Raw genomic sequence first — 16,010 nt, 5'->3', positions numbered from 1 at the left:
TTCTATATTGAACAAAATTTTTCTTTAAAACTGAAAGACAAACAGAACTTTCTCACACAAGAAAACATTCAAAAAACTTGTCATCAGTACACCTGTCCCACAGAAAATGTTAAAAGTTCTTCAGAGAGGGAATGACAAAGGTCAAAAACTTAGGTTTATGCAAAGAAAGAAGAAACAGTCAAGCAGGAAAATTAGACAAAATCAAAATGAAGTAGTTTTCTTATTCTTAGTTTATCTAATAAGTTCATTCAAGATAATAGCAACAATTTAGTAATTATAGTTTTTGAATAAGTGATGTGAACGAGCACAATGTTATAAGAAATGGAAGGGGAGAAGCAGGAATATGTTGTCATAAGTCACCTGCACTATCCATGCAGTGGTTAGTATATTGAAAGTAGCCTTAGAATAGTTTTGTGTGTTTTAACCTAGGGTGACATGATTTGGCAACATCCCCACCCCAATCTCTTCTTGAATTGTAGTTCTCATTATCCCTCTGTGTCATGGGAGGGACCCAATGGGAGGAAATTGAATCATAGGGGCAGTTACACCATGCTGCTGTTCTTATAATAGTGAGTGAATTCTCACAAGAGCTGATGGTTTTTTAAGAGGCTTTTCCGTTTTGCTCTCATTCTTCTCCTTCCTGCCATCATGTCAAGAAGGATGTGTTTGCTTTCTTTTCCACCATGATTATAAGTTCTCTGAGGCCTCCCCAGCAATCCAGAACTGTGAGTCGATTAAACCTCTTTACTTTATAAATTACCCAGTTTCAGGCACTTCTTCATAGCAACATGAGAACAGACTAATACAGTAAATTAATACTGCATAGTGGGGTGCTGCTTTAAAGATACCCAAAAATATGAAAGTAAATTTGAAATTGGATAACAGGCAGAGCTGGAAAAATTTGGAGGGCTCAGAAAACGTCAGGAAGATAGGGGAATGTCTGGAACTTCCTAGAGACTTGGAGGGCTCAGAAGACAGGATGATTTGGGAAAGTTTGGAACCTTCTAGACACTTGTTGAATGGCTTTTACCAAAATGCTGATAGTGATATGGATAATGAAGTCCATGCTGAACTGGTCTGAAATAAAGATGGGGAACTTCTTGGGAACTGGAAAATTGACTCTTGCTATGTTTTAGCAGAAACACTGGTGTCATTTTGCCCCTGTCCTTGAGATCGATGGAACTTTGAACTTGAGAGGGATGATTTAGGGTATCTGGCAGAAGAACTTTTTAAGTGGCAAAGCATTCAAGAGGAGGCAGAGCATAAAAGTTTAGAAAATTTGCAACCTGATGATAAAATAGAAAAGAAAAACAGATTTTCTAGGAAGAATTCAAGCCAGCTGCAGAAATTTGCCTAAGTAATGAGGAACCAAATGTTAATCACCAAAACAATGGGGAAAATGTCTCCAGGGCATGTCAGAGAACTTTTCAGCAGCCCCTCCCATCACAGGCACAGAGGCTTTTGAGGAAAAAATGGTTTTCTGGGCATGACCCATGGCTCCCTTGCTGTGTGCAGCTGAGGGACATGGTTTGCTGCATCCCAGTCACTCCAGTAATGACTAAAAGGGGCCAAGGTACAGCTTGGGCCATTGTTTCAGAGGGTGCAAGCCCCAGACCTTGACAGTTTCCATATGGTGTTGAGCCTGTGGCTGTACTGAAGGCAAGAATTGAGTTTTGAGAACTTCAGCCTAAATTTCAGAGGCTATATGGAAATGCCAGGAAGTCCAGGCCAAAGTTTGTTTCAAGGTTGGAGCTCTCATGGAGAACCTCTGCCAGGGCAATGAAAAAGGGAAAGGTGGGGTCACAAGTCCCATATAGAGTCTCACTGGGGCACTGACTAGTGGAGCCATGAGAAGAGAGCCATAGTCCTCCAAACCCCAGAATGGTAGATCCACCAACAGCTTGCACTGTGCACCTGGAAAAGCTGCCATTACTCAACATCAGCTGGGAGGGGTAGCTGTACTCTGCAAAGGCACAGGAGTAGAACTGCTCAAGGCTGTGGGAGCCCACCCCTTGCATTAGCATGACCTGGATGTGAGACATGGAGTCAAAGGAGATTAATTTGGAGCTTTAAGATTTAACTACTGCCTCATTGGATTTAGGACTTGTATGGGACCTGTAGCCTCTTTGTTATGACCATCTCCCATTTGGAATGGGTGTATTTACCCAATGCCTGTATCCTCATTGTATCTAGAAAGTAATTAACTTGCTTTTGATTTTACAGACTCATAGGCAGAAGAGACTTGTCCCTAAAAAAGATTGGAGATCTCTTTTGCTGTTTTTGATTTTTCTTCAATACTGTCTCTTCTGTTTTGATGTTTAAGTGATTAGCTCATTAAAAGGCAAGAACTTTAGAAGTTAACACATTACTAACTTCATAGAAACCACTTTTTTAACAGTCAAAGAAATGGGGCAGCCAGCTGAAGGTTATTTAATTTGAAGATAAAATGATCAGTTTGGACAGAAGGGTAAAAAATTGAGGCAATGTTGAGCTTTACTCAGCACTGTATTGAAGGCAGACAGTGTTCATAGGGAGCACCTGGGACAAAAGTCAAAGAGAAGCAAAGTCAAAGAGAATGAAGCAGATAACAGAAAATAAAGTGCTGAAAACTGAGGATAACATGGACTTTGTTTGCTCCATAGAGAATTAGATGTTCAGTCTCTGGCTCTGACAGATATGAGCTATGACACATAAAGTAAATATCTTATGAACTTTTGTCCATGGCTTCAGCATGTAGACAATAATCGAAATGAATTAGATGCTGCCTAAAGTGCTTCCTTGATGTAAAGTCTTATATTTCTAGCACTAATTCACAGAAAGACCATGGACTATTTTCTGTTGCTTCTATAAAAATTCAAGTTTTAGACATTTTTGCAGAGTCATTCTGCCAACCTCAGTCTACCCTCTGGACCTGTCTCATATACAAAACACTTTCACCCCATCACAATGCTTCCACAGGTCTGATTCTATTATACATCAACTGAAAGTACTAAGTCTCACTTAAATCTCGTAAGCTCTAAAGTCTCAAATCTCATTATGTACAAAATTCAAAACAGTTATGAGTGAGTCTTTGGGTGTAATCCTTCCTGGGTGACAATTTTTCTTTACTTGTACAACTATAAAATTAGGAAACTAGTTATCTCCTTCAAAATGCAATGATGTGACAATCATCAGATTATAATTATAGACATAATGACAAAAGAGGAGAAATTAAAAGAAAAAAGTCACCTCTCTCAAACAATTTTTAAATACAACCAAACAAACTTTAATAGGTTACAAGGCCTCAGAGTAATTCTCCTTGGTTCCTGGTTCTAGTTTCTGGGCTTAAAGCTCTGTTCTTTTGGTCATGCTTCTTTCATGGGTGAAGGAATGCATATTTGTAGCTGAATGGTTTTATTGGCCTATGTTACCAGCCTGCAGAATTTTGAGGATCTAACATCCTCCTTTCACCTAATGCTATTTTCGGCTTTTTCAGTTCATGCTGGCAGTACTTCTGCTAATATTAAATTCTCAAGCACCTTGTGGGTCTCTCATGTATTTCACAGGATTCACTTAATTAGATAAGAGGTTTGTTTACAAATCATTCCTAGAAAATTTTATCTGTAATTTTGGATTTTGCCCAAATGGCTGAAGGATAAATAGCCTTATACCTTCTGAGAGATATTTTCTGGTTTAATTTAGGGAATCTTTGAGTCATATCTTTGAACTCTTTATAAAGCCTTTTATGTGACTAAGTACTCTGCTCTTTGTAATGCTTCCATAACAGATTACCACAAATGCAGGAGCTTAAAATAGCACAAACTTATCCTATAGTCTTGTAGGTCAGAAGTCTGGTAGATGTCTCAGTGAACTAAAAGAAAGGAGTCCGCGGGCTGCATTCCTTTCTGGGGGCTTGTAGAATTCAGAGCCTAGCAGTTGTGCAACTCCTTTCTTCTGCTTTTAGAAACTCATATAATTAGTTTAGGTTCACTTGGATAACCCAGGATAACTGCCCTCTGTTAAAGTGAACTGATTGGCAACTGTCATGTCATGTCGTGTCATGTCATGTATTTACTGATTCTGAGTTTAGGACTTGAAGATCTTTGTTGTAGTGGTGGGAGCAGGCACAGAACTGCCTATCACACTAAGAGCAAAAATAACCCTACCTTTTAAAACATGCTCATACTCTTATCTAAAACCAATTGTAGCCAAACTCTTGGGGGAAACTTCCCCACTTACTCATACTTTCCACATAGGAGAGAACTCTGGCTTCCTCCCCACAGAGGGAACAGTAAACAGATATACTTCTGCCTACTTTTGTATTCTGGTACACATTCCTTGTCTTCTTCCTTGCAAAAGTAGAGTTTATTAATCTACTTGTCCAAATATAAAACCTTCATTTGGCCATTTTTGGAAGCTGGAGTTACCATGTCAAGGACAAGAACCAGACCTCATATTAATACTTTTTTTCTCTTCATGTCTGATGAATCAATGGAAAGGTCAGGAACTTTTCCTCCAGCAGAAGCTCTTTTTTCCATCTCATTTGTCTTTGACTGCTTGCATCCCTGAGTGGCCTCACTGGCTTTCTTTTCTATGAGTGAGTGGGTTAAGTCAGGTTTGACCTGCCTTCTACACCCTGATGAATATTCTAGGATTTTCTACAAAATAGTTTGACAAGAAAACTGAGATAGAGGATCCCCACTTGCCATTAATGTACCCATAAAAGCTCCATTTTTGTTGGTGTGAGTTTACATCAGTTTTTAACTTTAATAAAATTTCTTCGTACTAAAAGCCATTATATTGATTGTTAATGTTGTCATTAGTAAATGATACTATTGTGATATCGGTACATGTTAGTATACATTATATGGCAGCCAACTTTTGCTGCTTGGTTAGATTTACAAGAGCAGAAAAAATACTCCTAATTTTGAAATAAATCAGTGAAAAATTAATAATTTTATAATATAGAAGGTTTATAGTTTGATGGAGATATTTTATTTTGCAGCCCATCATCCAGTTCCCTGTCTTCTGAAAGGTGTACCCTGATTTTGCTCTGTGGAATCATCCTTGTCCTGTCTTTCAGCCCATGTCCTTCTGGTAAGGCTTCACATTTGCTCCTGAGTTGAGTGTGGGAATAAAGTCTGATCAATCTGAGCATCCCATCCTTTAGATTCATTGATATATGTAAGAATGGGCAATGAAATAAAATGAAATGCAATGAGATTTTTGTCAGAAGCGTTGGAGGACAAGTATGCTATCTTTCTTGATATCTGTTTTGAACCATATAAATATAAACTTGAAGCCCCTGTAGTCATCTTGCCATCAAAGTCAAATAAAAGAGAGAGGCTAGAGAAGGATCAGGTCATGATGACATAATCTGAACCCTTGAAAGTAGGCTTTCCTGTAGTTAACCCAACTCTCAAACTATTTAGTCATGTAAACTAATGTAGTTTAAGTCAGTGTAAATTGTGTAGTTTCTTGTTTAAGTTATTGTGAGTTGAGTTTCTGTCCTTGAATCAAAGGAGTCTAAACCCTTGACTACCTACAAGGTTTACATATTCTAAAATACAACGTAAACCTGCATATGGGGAGTTCTTAGTGATTTTCCAAAATACATCTATAGTATTCATTGCCATCTACACAGATTAGTAAGAGAAAATGTCAAAATATGGAAAGAAGGATATTTAAGTATGCTAGATTATTAAAATGTGAATTTTTTATGAAGTCTTAACTATAGTTTTCACACTCTTTAGCAATCCAGATAGAGTTCCCAATAGAGTAAGTGTTAGGGATTTTCTGGTTGTGTTTCAGAACCACAGAAATACTTTTTCTCTTAATATAGCATCTCAACAAATTTGCTTTGCTTATTAAAATACAGGTAAGTAACATAACAGGATCAAGATGAAGGAAGGGACTGCAAAGATTATATAATTTTATCTCGTTTTATAACTGAGGAATTAAGCATCAAAGAACAAAGTAACTTATATATAGCCATCTTCATTGCTAATGGCAAAGATACAACTAGAACTCAATTCTCTAGATTCCTGCTCCAAGGATGCTTCTCATTTCCTCAGCTTGTAACCAAGCATCCTGTTTTTAAAAGCTTTTTTTTTTTTTTTTACTTTCCTGCCTGTTCCTTATCTTGCTTTTAATAATAAGATAATAATGTTTGTTGTTCTGCTTTCCACCAGGCACTCCCTTGCACAGTGTTTGCCTTATCTATTTATATATTTACTTAGAAGTTCCAGAGACTAAATCTTGAAACAGTCTCTGTCACCTGGAAATTACTTCAAGGCTGCAGTTAATTTGCAACCTGAGTGTACTCAAGATGGTGCCAGCCCATTTACCAGATGGGATGACCATTCATCCCACTAGTCACTAGAACAGGCATGTAGACTGGCACTAGCTCATCACCCTTGTATGCCCATTATACCAAACTTCCCATTTTAAGTCCTCACCTTTGACCCAAAACCTGAAATATTTTCTTCAAGGCAAAAAGCCTTAACCATTTTTCCACTGCTAGCTCTGGAAATAAAGTCACCTTTATTTCACTGCACTTAGCCAATGTTACGGGCTTTGCAAGCACTGAGCAGCTAGGTCTGCACTGTTACAAGCCCTGATGACCTGACATTGCAGGCATGACCATTATTTACTTACCACCCAAAACATTCACATCAGAGAAGAAATAATAAACTAGACTAGAATCAAATTAGTACTTACTCATTTCTGTCTTAGCAAACTTTGCCAGGAACTTTAACCATAGAGGTACTTGTCCACTAAAGTCTCAACACAGAGCACACATTGACTTCAAAGCCCATGTATAATGAGGGTCACTCTGCCAGGAACTATGCCTCATGGATAAAAGATCCTGTCGGCAGTGAACTCTACCGAGAGTCACCCCATCACAGACACAGAACACTTTTGTAACACCCGCATACCTTATATTTTATGTTACAGATGACATTTTGAGCTTGCGCTTACAAAGAATCATTGTCAAGCTCAAAGGTCAGATGTACTGAATAAAACAGAGATCAGGAACTAGTGATTGAAGTTTATTCCCACTTTAGTCAATTCTGTGAGCTCTGTCAGAGCCTCTAACAGGTCCACCGGATGACCTCTTTAAACCACCAAAAGCTCATTTACACATTGTTTGTAATGAATCCTTTAGTTCAAGACATTTTTGAGATATTTCTTACTTTTGATTTTTTTTTTCTTTGAAAAGTTTCAGATTGTGTACTCTATCAAGCAATTTTAAAAGTCTAACTTTTTTTAAAAAATGAAATGCAGAAATTTTTCTGCTGACTTCATGGTCAGTGTTCTGCTTGAAAATGGCAGAAGGCTTTACAATAAAATGTGGATGTCCTGAATTTTTAGGAGATTAAAGAACAAAGCTTTTTACCCGAGCGCTTGACCCTATTTGTGAATTTCCTGATGACAAATAAAAACAGTCCATATAAAAGCAAGATGATTCTTAATCATAAATTCCCTTTTCCTCTTGCATAGCTCTCTAATGAACATGTTTGAACCTATCCTTTTAAAAATTTCATTAGCAATATGCATTGGCTGGGTGACTGAATCTGCTTAGTGTTGCTATAAAAAATACAAGAGACTGGGTAATTTATGAAAAATAGGGGCTCCGCCAAAATGGTCAAATAGAAACAGCTCCGGAGTGCATTTCCTAGCAAGAGAGACACAGAAGGCAAGTGATCTCCATGTTTTCAAATGAGGTACCCGGTTCATTTCAGTGGGAATGGTTGGACAGTGGGTATAACCCAAAGAGGGCAAACCAAGACAAGGCAGGGCACTGCCCCACCCGGGAAGTACATCTGACCAGAAGAGAGGGGGGCACTCCCTTTCTGGCATTATGGTTCAGATACTCTGCTTCAACCAACCCTCTTCAACCCACAGACCAGGAGATCTTCTCTGGGCTGAAAACTGCCTGTGAGTTACCTGCAAAGAGCTGAGAAGCAACCTCAGTTGGTGCTGCAAGTTGTTGGCACAGATCTAAATGACCATATTGGCTAATGCCAAGAGAGCCAGTGAAATGGAGCTACCTGCCCCCCAGAAAGAAGGGGAGCTGAAAGCAGGGAGTCAGGCGATACAGCTAGGTGGGTCACTTCCCCCACAAATCCCATCAAACTGAAGCCCTCTTGCTTGAGAGTCTTGCAGCCAGCACATCAGTTCAAGCTCAGCCTGGAACAATCACGCTTGGTGGGGTGAAGGGCAGCTGACATTGTAGAGTGGGTTCTAAACTTCCTGTGTAAACAAAAGAAACAGGAAACAAACACAGCAGCTCAACTGAGACCCTGGCAGCCCAGCAGCACCTCTGCAGGAAGACAAGGGACAGACAACCTCTTCCTCAAGTGGGCTATCTAAGAATGGGAAGAAATCAGCGCAAAAAGGATGAAACCATTGAAGACCAGAAGGCCTCTCCTCCTCCAACAGATCACAACTCCTCATCAGCAAGGGAACAAAACAGGATGGAGCACAAGTTTGACAAATTGACAGAAGCAGGCTTCAGAAGGCTTCAGACTTCTTTGAGCTAAAGGAACATATCGTTACCCAATGCAAATAACTTAAAAACCTTTAAAAAAGGTTAGACTAAATGCTAACTAGAATAAACAGCTTAGAGGAGAACACAAATGACTTGATAGAGCTGAAAAACACAGCACGAGAACTTCGCAAACCATACACAAGTTTCATTAGCCAAATTGATCAAGCAGAAGAAGATATCATAGATTGAAGATCAACTCAATGAAATAAAATGAGAAGGCAAGAAAAGAGAAAAAAGAGTGAAAAGAAATGAACAAAGCCTCCAAGAAGTGTGGGATTATGTAAAAGGATCTAATCTACGCTTGATTGGTGTACTGGAAGATGACAGGGAGAATGAATCCAATGCTGGAAAACACTCTTCAGGATATTATCCAGGAGAATTTCCTCAACCTAGGAAGGCAGGCCAACATTCAAATACAGGAAATACAGAGAACACCACAAAGATACTCCTCAAGAAAAGCAACCACAAGGCACATAGTCATCAGATTCACCAATGTTGAAATGAAGGAAAAAATGCTAATGGCAGCCAGAGAGAAAGGTCAGGCCACCCACAAAGGGAAGCCCATCAGACTCACAGCAGATCTCTTGGCAGAAATCATACAAACCAGAAGAGAGTGGGGACCAATATTCAACATCCTTAGAGAAAAGAACTTTCAACCCAGAATCTTCTACCCAGCCAAAGTAACCTTCATAAGTGAAGGAGAAATAAAATACAGACAAGAAATTACTAAGAGATTTTCTCGCCACAAGACAGGCTTTACAAGAGCTTCTGAATGAAGTGCTAAACATGGAAAGGAACAACCAGTACCAGCCACTGCAAAAATGTATCAAATCGTCAAGACCAACAATGCAATGAAGAAACCACATCAACTAATGGGCAACATAACCAACCAGTAACAAAATGGCAGGATCAGATTCACACATAACAATATTAACTTTAAATATAAATGGCCTAAATGCCCCAAGCAAAACAGACTGGCAAACAGAATAAAAAGTCAAGACCCATCACTGTGCAGTACTCAGGAGACCAATCGCATGTGCAAAGACACACATAGACTCAAAATAAAGAGATGGAGGAAGATTTCCCAAGAAAATGGAGAGAGAAAAAAGTAGGGGTTGCAACCCTAGTCTGATTAAGTGGACTTCAAGCCAACAAAGATCAAAAGAGAAAAAGAAGGGAATTACATAATGGTGAAAGGATCAATGCAACAAGAAGAGCTAACTGTCCTAAATATATATGCACCCAATACAGCAGCACCTAGATACATAAAGCAAGTTGTTAATTACCTACAAAGAGACTTAGACTCCCACACAATAATAGTGAGAGACTTTAACACTCATCTGTCAATATTAGACAGATCAATGAGACAGAAATCAACAAGGATATCTAGGACTTGAACGCAGACCTTGACCAAGTGAACCTGATAGACACCTACAGAACTCTGCACTACAAATCCACAGAATATAGTTTCATTGTAGCACCACATTGCAGTTACTCTAAAATTGACTACATAATTGGAAGTAAATAACTCCTCAGCAAATGCAAAAGAATGGAAATCATAACAAACAGTTTATCAGACCACAGGGTAATCGAATTAGAACTCAGGATAAACATGGAAACTGAACAACTTGCTCCTGAATGTCAACTGGATAAACAATGGAATGATGGCAGAAATAAAGATGTTCTTCGGAACCAATGAGAGCAAAGACACAGTGTATCAGAATTGCTGGGATACATTTAAAGTAGTGTCTAGAGGGAATTTATAGCAATAAGTGCCCAAATGAGAAGCAAGGAAAGATCTAAAATCGACACTCTATCATCAAAATTGAAAGAGCTAAAAGAGCAAAATCAAAAACATTCAAAAGCTAGCAGAAGACAAGACATGACATAACTAAGATCAGAACAGAACTGAAAGAGATAGGGACATGAAAAACTCTTCAAAAAAATCGATAAATCCAGGAGTTGATTATTTGGAAAAAATCGACAAAATAGACTCATAAGAAAAGAGAGAATCGAATAAAAGCAATAAAAATATTAAAGGGGATATCACCACTAAAGCCACAGAAATGCAAACCACCATCAGAGAATACTACAAACAACCCTATGCACATAAACCAGCAAATCAGGAAGAAATGGATAAATTCCTGGACATGTACCCCCTCCCAAGACTAAACCAGGAAGAAGTTGAATCCCTGAATAGTTCAATAAAAAGGTCTGAAGTAGAAGCAGCAATTAATAGCCTACCAACCAAAAGAAGTCCAGGTTCAGATGGGTTTACAGCTGAATTATACCAGACATACAAAGAGAAGCTGGTATCATTCCTTCTGAAACTATTTCGAACAATACAAAAAGAAGGAATCCTCTCTAACTCATTTTATGAGACCAACATCATTCTGATACTAAAATCTGGCAAAGACTCAACTAAAAAGGAAAACTTTAGGCCAATATCCATGATGATGGACACAAAGATCTTCAATAAAATACTGGCAAACTGAATGCAACAGCAAATCAAGAAGTTTATCCATCATGATCAAGTAGGCTTCATCCCAGGATGCGGGCTGATTCATCATATACAAATCTATAAACATAATCCATCACATAAACAGAACAAAAGACAAAAAACACACGATCATCTCAATAGATGCAGAGAAGGCCTTTGACAAAATCCAACAGGCTTTTATGCTAAAAATTCTCAATAAACTAGATATTGATGGAACGTATCTCAGAATAATAAAAGCTATTTATTACAAATCCACAGCCAGTATCATACTGAACGGGCAAAAACTGGAAGCATTTCCTTTGAAAACAGGGACTAGACAAGGATACCCTCTCTCACCATTCCTATTAAATATAGCATTGGAAGTTCTAGCCAGAGTAATCAAGCAAGAAAAAGAAACAAAGGTTATTCATTCATGAAAAGAAGACGTCAAATTGTCTCTATTTGCAGACAAAATGATTGTATATTTAGAAGACCCCATCATCTCAGCTCAAAATCTCCTTAAACTGATAAGCAACTTCAGCAAAGTCTCAGGATACAAAATCAATGTGCAGAAATCACAAGCATTCCTATATGCCAATAACAGACTTAAAGAGAGCCAAATCATGAGTGAACTCAAATTCACAATTGCTACAAAGAAAATAAAATACCTAGGAATACAACTAACAAAGGGTGCAAAAACCTCTCAAGGAGAGCTACAAACCACTGAACAAGGAAATAAGAGTGGACACAAACAGATGGAAAAATATTCCATGCTCATGGGTTAGGAAGAAACAACATCGTGAAAATGACTATACTGCCCAAACTAATTTATAGATTCATTTCTATTACCATTGAGCTACCATTGACCTTCTTCACAGAACTGGAAAAAAAAAACACTTTGAATTTCATATGGAACCAAAAGAGAGCCTAAATAGCCAAGACAATCCTAAGCAAAAAGAACAAAGCTGGCAGCATCATGCTACCTGACTTTAAACTATACTACAAGGGCAACTGTAATCAAAACAGCATGGTACTCTTACCAAAACAGAGACATAGACCAATGAAACAGAACAGAGTCCTCAGAAGTAATGCCACACATCTACAACTATCTGATCTTTGACAAAATGTACGAAAAGAAGCAATGGGGAAAGGATTCCCTGTTTAATAAATGGTGTTGGGAAAACTGGCTAGCCATGTGCAGAAGGCTAAACCTGGACCCCTTCCTTACACTTTACATTAATATTAATTCCAGATGGACTAAAGATTTAAACATAAAACTTCGCACCATAAAAACCTTAGAAGAGAACCTAGACAAAACCATTCAGGACATAGGCATAGGCAAGGACTTCATGACTAAAACACTAAAAGCAATGGCAACAAAAGCCAAAATAGGCAAATGGGATCTAATTAAACTTAAGAGCTTCTGCACAGCAAAAGAAACAGTCATTTGAGTTAATCAATAACCAACAGAATGGGAAAAAGTGTTTGCAAGCTACCCATATGACAAAGAGCTAATATCCAGAATCTACAAAGAACTACAGCAGATTTACAAGGAAAACAAACAAACCCATTCAAAAGTGAGCAAAAGATATGAACAGATACTTTTCAAAATAAGACATTCATGTGGCCAAAAAACATATGAAAAAATGCTCGTCACTGGTCATTAGAGAAATGCAAATCAAAACCGCATTGAGATACCATCGCACGCCAGTTAGAATGGCTATCATTAAAAAGTCAGGAGAAAACATATGCTGGAGAGGATATGGAGAAATAGAAACACTTTTACACTGTTGGTGTGAGTGTACAATAGTTCAACCATTGTGTAAGACAGTGTGGCGATTCGTCAAGGATCTAGAAATGGAAATTCCATGTGACCCAACACTCTTGTTAATGGGTATATATTCAAAGGATTATAAATCATTCTATTATAAAGATCCATGCACACATATGTTCATTGTGGCACTGTTTACAATAGCAAAGACCTAGAACCAATTCAAATGCCCATTAATGATAGACTGGAAAAAGAAAATATGGTACATATACACGTTGAAATACTATGCAGCCATAAAAAACAATGAGTTTGTGTCCTTTTTAGGGACATGGATAAATCTGGAAACCATCGTTATCAGCAAATTGACACAAGAACAGAAAACCAAACACCTCATGTTCTCACACATAGGTGGGTATTGAACAATGAGAACACATGGAAGCAGAAAGGGGAGCATCACACATTGGGGTCCTTTAGGTGCATATGAGAGGGACATTGGGGGGTGGGGAGTTTGGGGCAGGATAACATGGGTTGGGGATGTTTGGGAAGGATAACATGGACAGAAATGCCAGATGTAGGTGACGGGGGTTGGAGGTAGCAAACCACCTTGCCATGTATGTACCTATGCAATAGTCCTGCATGATCTACACATGTATCCCATAGCCTAAAGTACAATTAAAAAATATGTATATTTTAATTGTACTTTAAGTAAAATATTACATATATATTACATAAAAATAAATATTTATATAATATATATTTACCTGCTAATCAGGATACAACAATGATATCTCCCTGATCTACAGGAACTCCTGTAAAGTACCCTGATCTGAATATTGGTCATAATTTGTGGTTATTCTTGTGGGTAACTTCAATAGCTTGAGATTAAAGGAGATAAAATATAATTTAAAAAAATAAAAGCCTTGATGAAAAAGTTTTATTTGGCTCATGGTTTTACATGGCTAGAAAGGAAATAAGGGTGGTGATGGAGGTGGAGGTTGGGGGAGGTGGGGAGTGGGGAGTCACAGGATCTTTTATTTCTAACAACTCTCTTTTCTTGCCAGGGAACTAATACAGTGAGTACTTACTCACTCTCCCCCAGAGTTTGTTAATGTGTTCCTGTGCAATCCATCTCTGTAAACCAAACACTCCCAGTTAGGATTCATTTTCCAGCACCACTACAAGGGGATCAAATTTCATGATGAAGTTTAGAAGGGACAGATATGTGAACTATAGCACTGGGTGAAGCTTAAAGGTTACTGAGTACTTAGCAAGTAAGAGCCTTCTTCTAGTCAAAAGATAAAGGAAAGAACTTTTCTTAAAAAATTACCCATTCATAATTTTTGATTCTAACTTTATATCACAACCTAATGTATAATGTTCATAAAGGATAGGCTAAACATACTCAAGAAGAGTTTAGGAAAATTTTCCAGGGCCATCCTCTTTTCTGTACAACTTGTTCTAGTTGACTTTAAACTATCTTAAGTGCCTGAATTTGTGCTTCTCTCCCTAGGACTTTATTTTTTTTTAATCTTTTTCCATGTTTAACACCAAATAGTCATTGTTTATTTCGGCTGTATATTTATGGGAATTTTTTGCTCAGAGCAACTTTTTCTAAACAACGTATTCTAGCTTTAGTCATTAGAGTCAAAAATCTTGATCCTAGTTCCTTTGGCTGCTTTGCCTAGCACATTGACTGTATCTTATTAGTGTGTTGAGGGATTAAATTACAATTTTGCATAGAAGAATGTTTCTTCCTATGCTGTATATATTTTGGGTGCCCATCATTCTAGTCTTTTCACACTTCATCTTTGTTATATGTAAATTTTGAGTGCTACAAAAGAAGTAGTACTTGAATATAAATTTTATCAGCAAGGCAATTTACTTCTATAGAAGGGTGCATCTCACATTTGGGACAATGGTGAGCATACACCGTAACAGGGGAGGGGGAGGGGCTCTTATTCCTGATGCAGGTAGCCCCTACTGCTGTGCCATTCCCCTGTTGGCTAGGATTGGAACACGCAGTGTAAGCTAATTCTGATTGGCTATTTTAAATTGAGCAGGAGTATGAGCAAGAGTGGCAGGGTGAGTAGTTTGGTGGAAAGGACTGTTACAGAACAAATAAATAAGGGTTACTTAGGTCAGAGCAAATAACCAGGGTGATTCAGGTCAAAGCAGGTGATCAGCATGAGTCAGGACAGAGCAGATGACCAGGGGAACAGATGTGAACTACTGATTAGAACTGGTGTAAAAGTTTGTTTACTGAAACTATGAGATAGTTAAACTTTAAAATAGAGGGCAAAGGACTGAACATACTGACACACTGATTTTTTGAAATCAAATTTAGAATTCATTGTATCTGAAAACTCCCTCCTCTTGAATTTTTTTACAGCTCTTTCTCTTCAAACTTCCTTAACATACCTTGGCTTAGTTGTTCTGCTGATTTTCTAAAAGAAGAAGCTCCTTTGAATAACATGGAGGAGAGTTAAGGTAGGTTTTAATAAGTGCTGCTTTTATGAGTCTTTGCGCTAGCTGACGGATGCATGGTATGACACAACACCTGACAAGAATGAGTACACCCGCTACTCCTACGATAGAGGTAAGAATTGAGGCTATGATTTCTTTTTGTTTATGGAACCATTTTGTTGGACTCCAATTTCATCTAAATAGATGTGAGAGCTGGAAGACCCATGAGGGACTTCTCTTGCTTTACAGTGTTGTATATTTTCTTCTTCTGGTGAATGAAATGCCAGGATGAAAGGCATAGCCAACTGGACTAGAGCACAAATGCCACTCTGGTTCCTTGGCAGACTGTTCAATAAAGGTCCACCATAATACCACCATATGTCTTCTTGGGGATGAACAAAGGCTGAGTGACTGGTTAGTTCTAGAAAAGTCTTAAGCTCACTGCATCTCTTTAGGTTTCCAAGGAACACGGTTTCCTCCTTGTCATGAGAGACATGAAGTGAACTTAGTGTCGGGAGACAGAAGCTGGATGGCCCTGGGGGCTGACCCGCAGGGTGTTAAACTTCAGGATATAGCAGAGAGAGAGCTTGGCATGACTTTGTTCCCCAGGCTGTAGGATCCTGTAAAAGAGCTACTATATATCCCATGCATCCACTAGGACCATCCTAGTGGAAAGGGGATAATCTGGGCCTCTGGTCTGCCATGCACACAAGCGTAACAATTGTTTTTGTTTAATGTTTGGACAGAATATTGGATTTATTCCA

General features: G+C 38.3%; 1 long non-coding RNA gene across 1 annotated transcript in view; it reads left to right on the top strand.

Moving 5' to 3' along the window:
• LOC108294052 overlaps positions 1–15,264 on the top strand; it is a 157,954-nt gene extending 142,690 nt beyond the window's left edge. Inside the window, exons 3-4 of the long non-coding RNA XR_001820893.2 lie at positions 4,985–5,076; positions 15,173–15,264. This is a non-coding gene — a long non-coding RNA (uncharacterized LOC108294052). The remainder of the gene's footprint in view (positions 1–4,984; positions 5,077–15,172) is intronic.
• The last annotated feature ends 746 nt before the right edge of the window (positions 15,265–16,010 follow it).

The sequence above is a fragment of the Cebus imitator genome, unplaced genomic scaffold (genome assembly GCF_001604975.1).
Source record: "Cebus imitator isolate Cc_AM_T3 unplaced genomic scaffold, Cebus_imitator-1.0 Scaffold559, whole genome shotgun sequence".
Taxonomy (NCBI): domain Eukaryota; kingdom Metazoa; phylum Chordata; class Mammalia; order Primates; family Cebidae; genus Cebus; species Cebus imitator.
The sequence above is the reverse complement of the archived record's forward strand: the minus strand, read 5'-3'. Positions and strand labels throughout refer to the sequence as shown.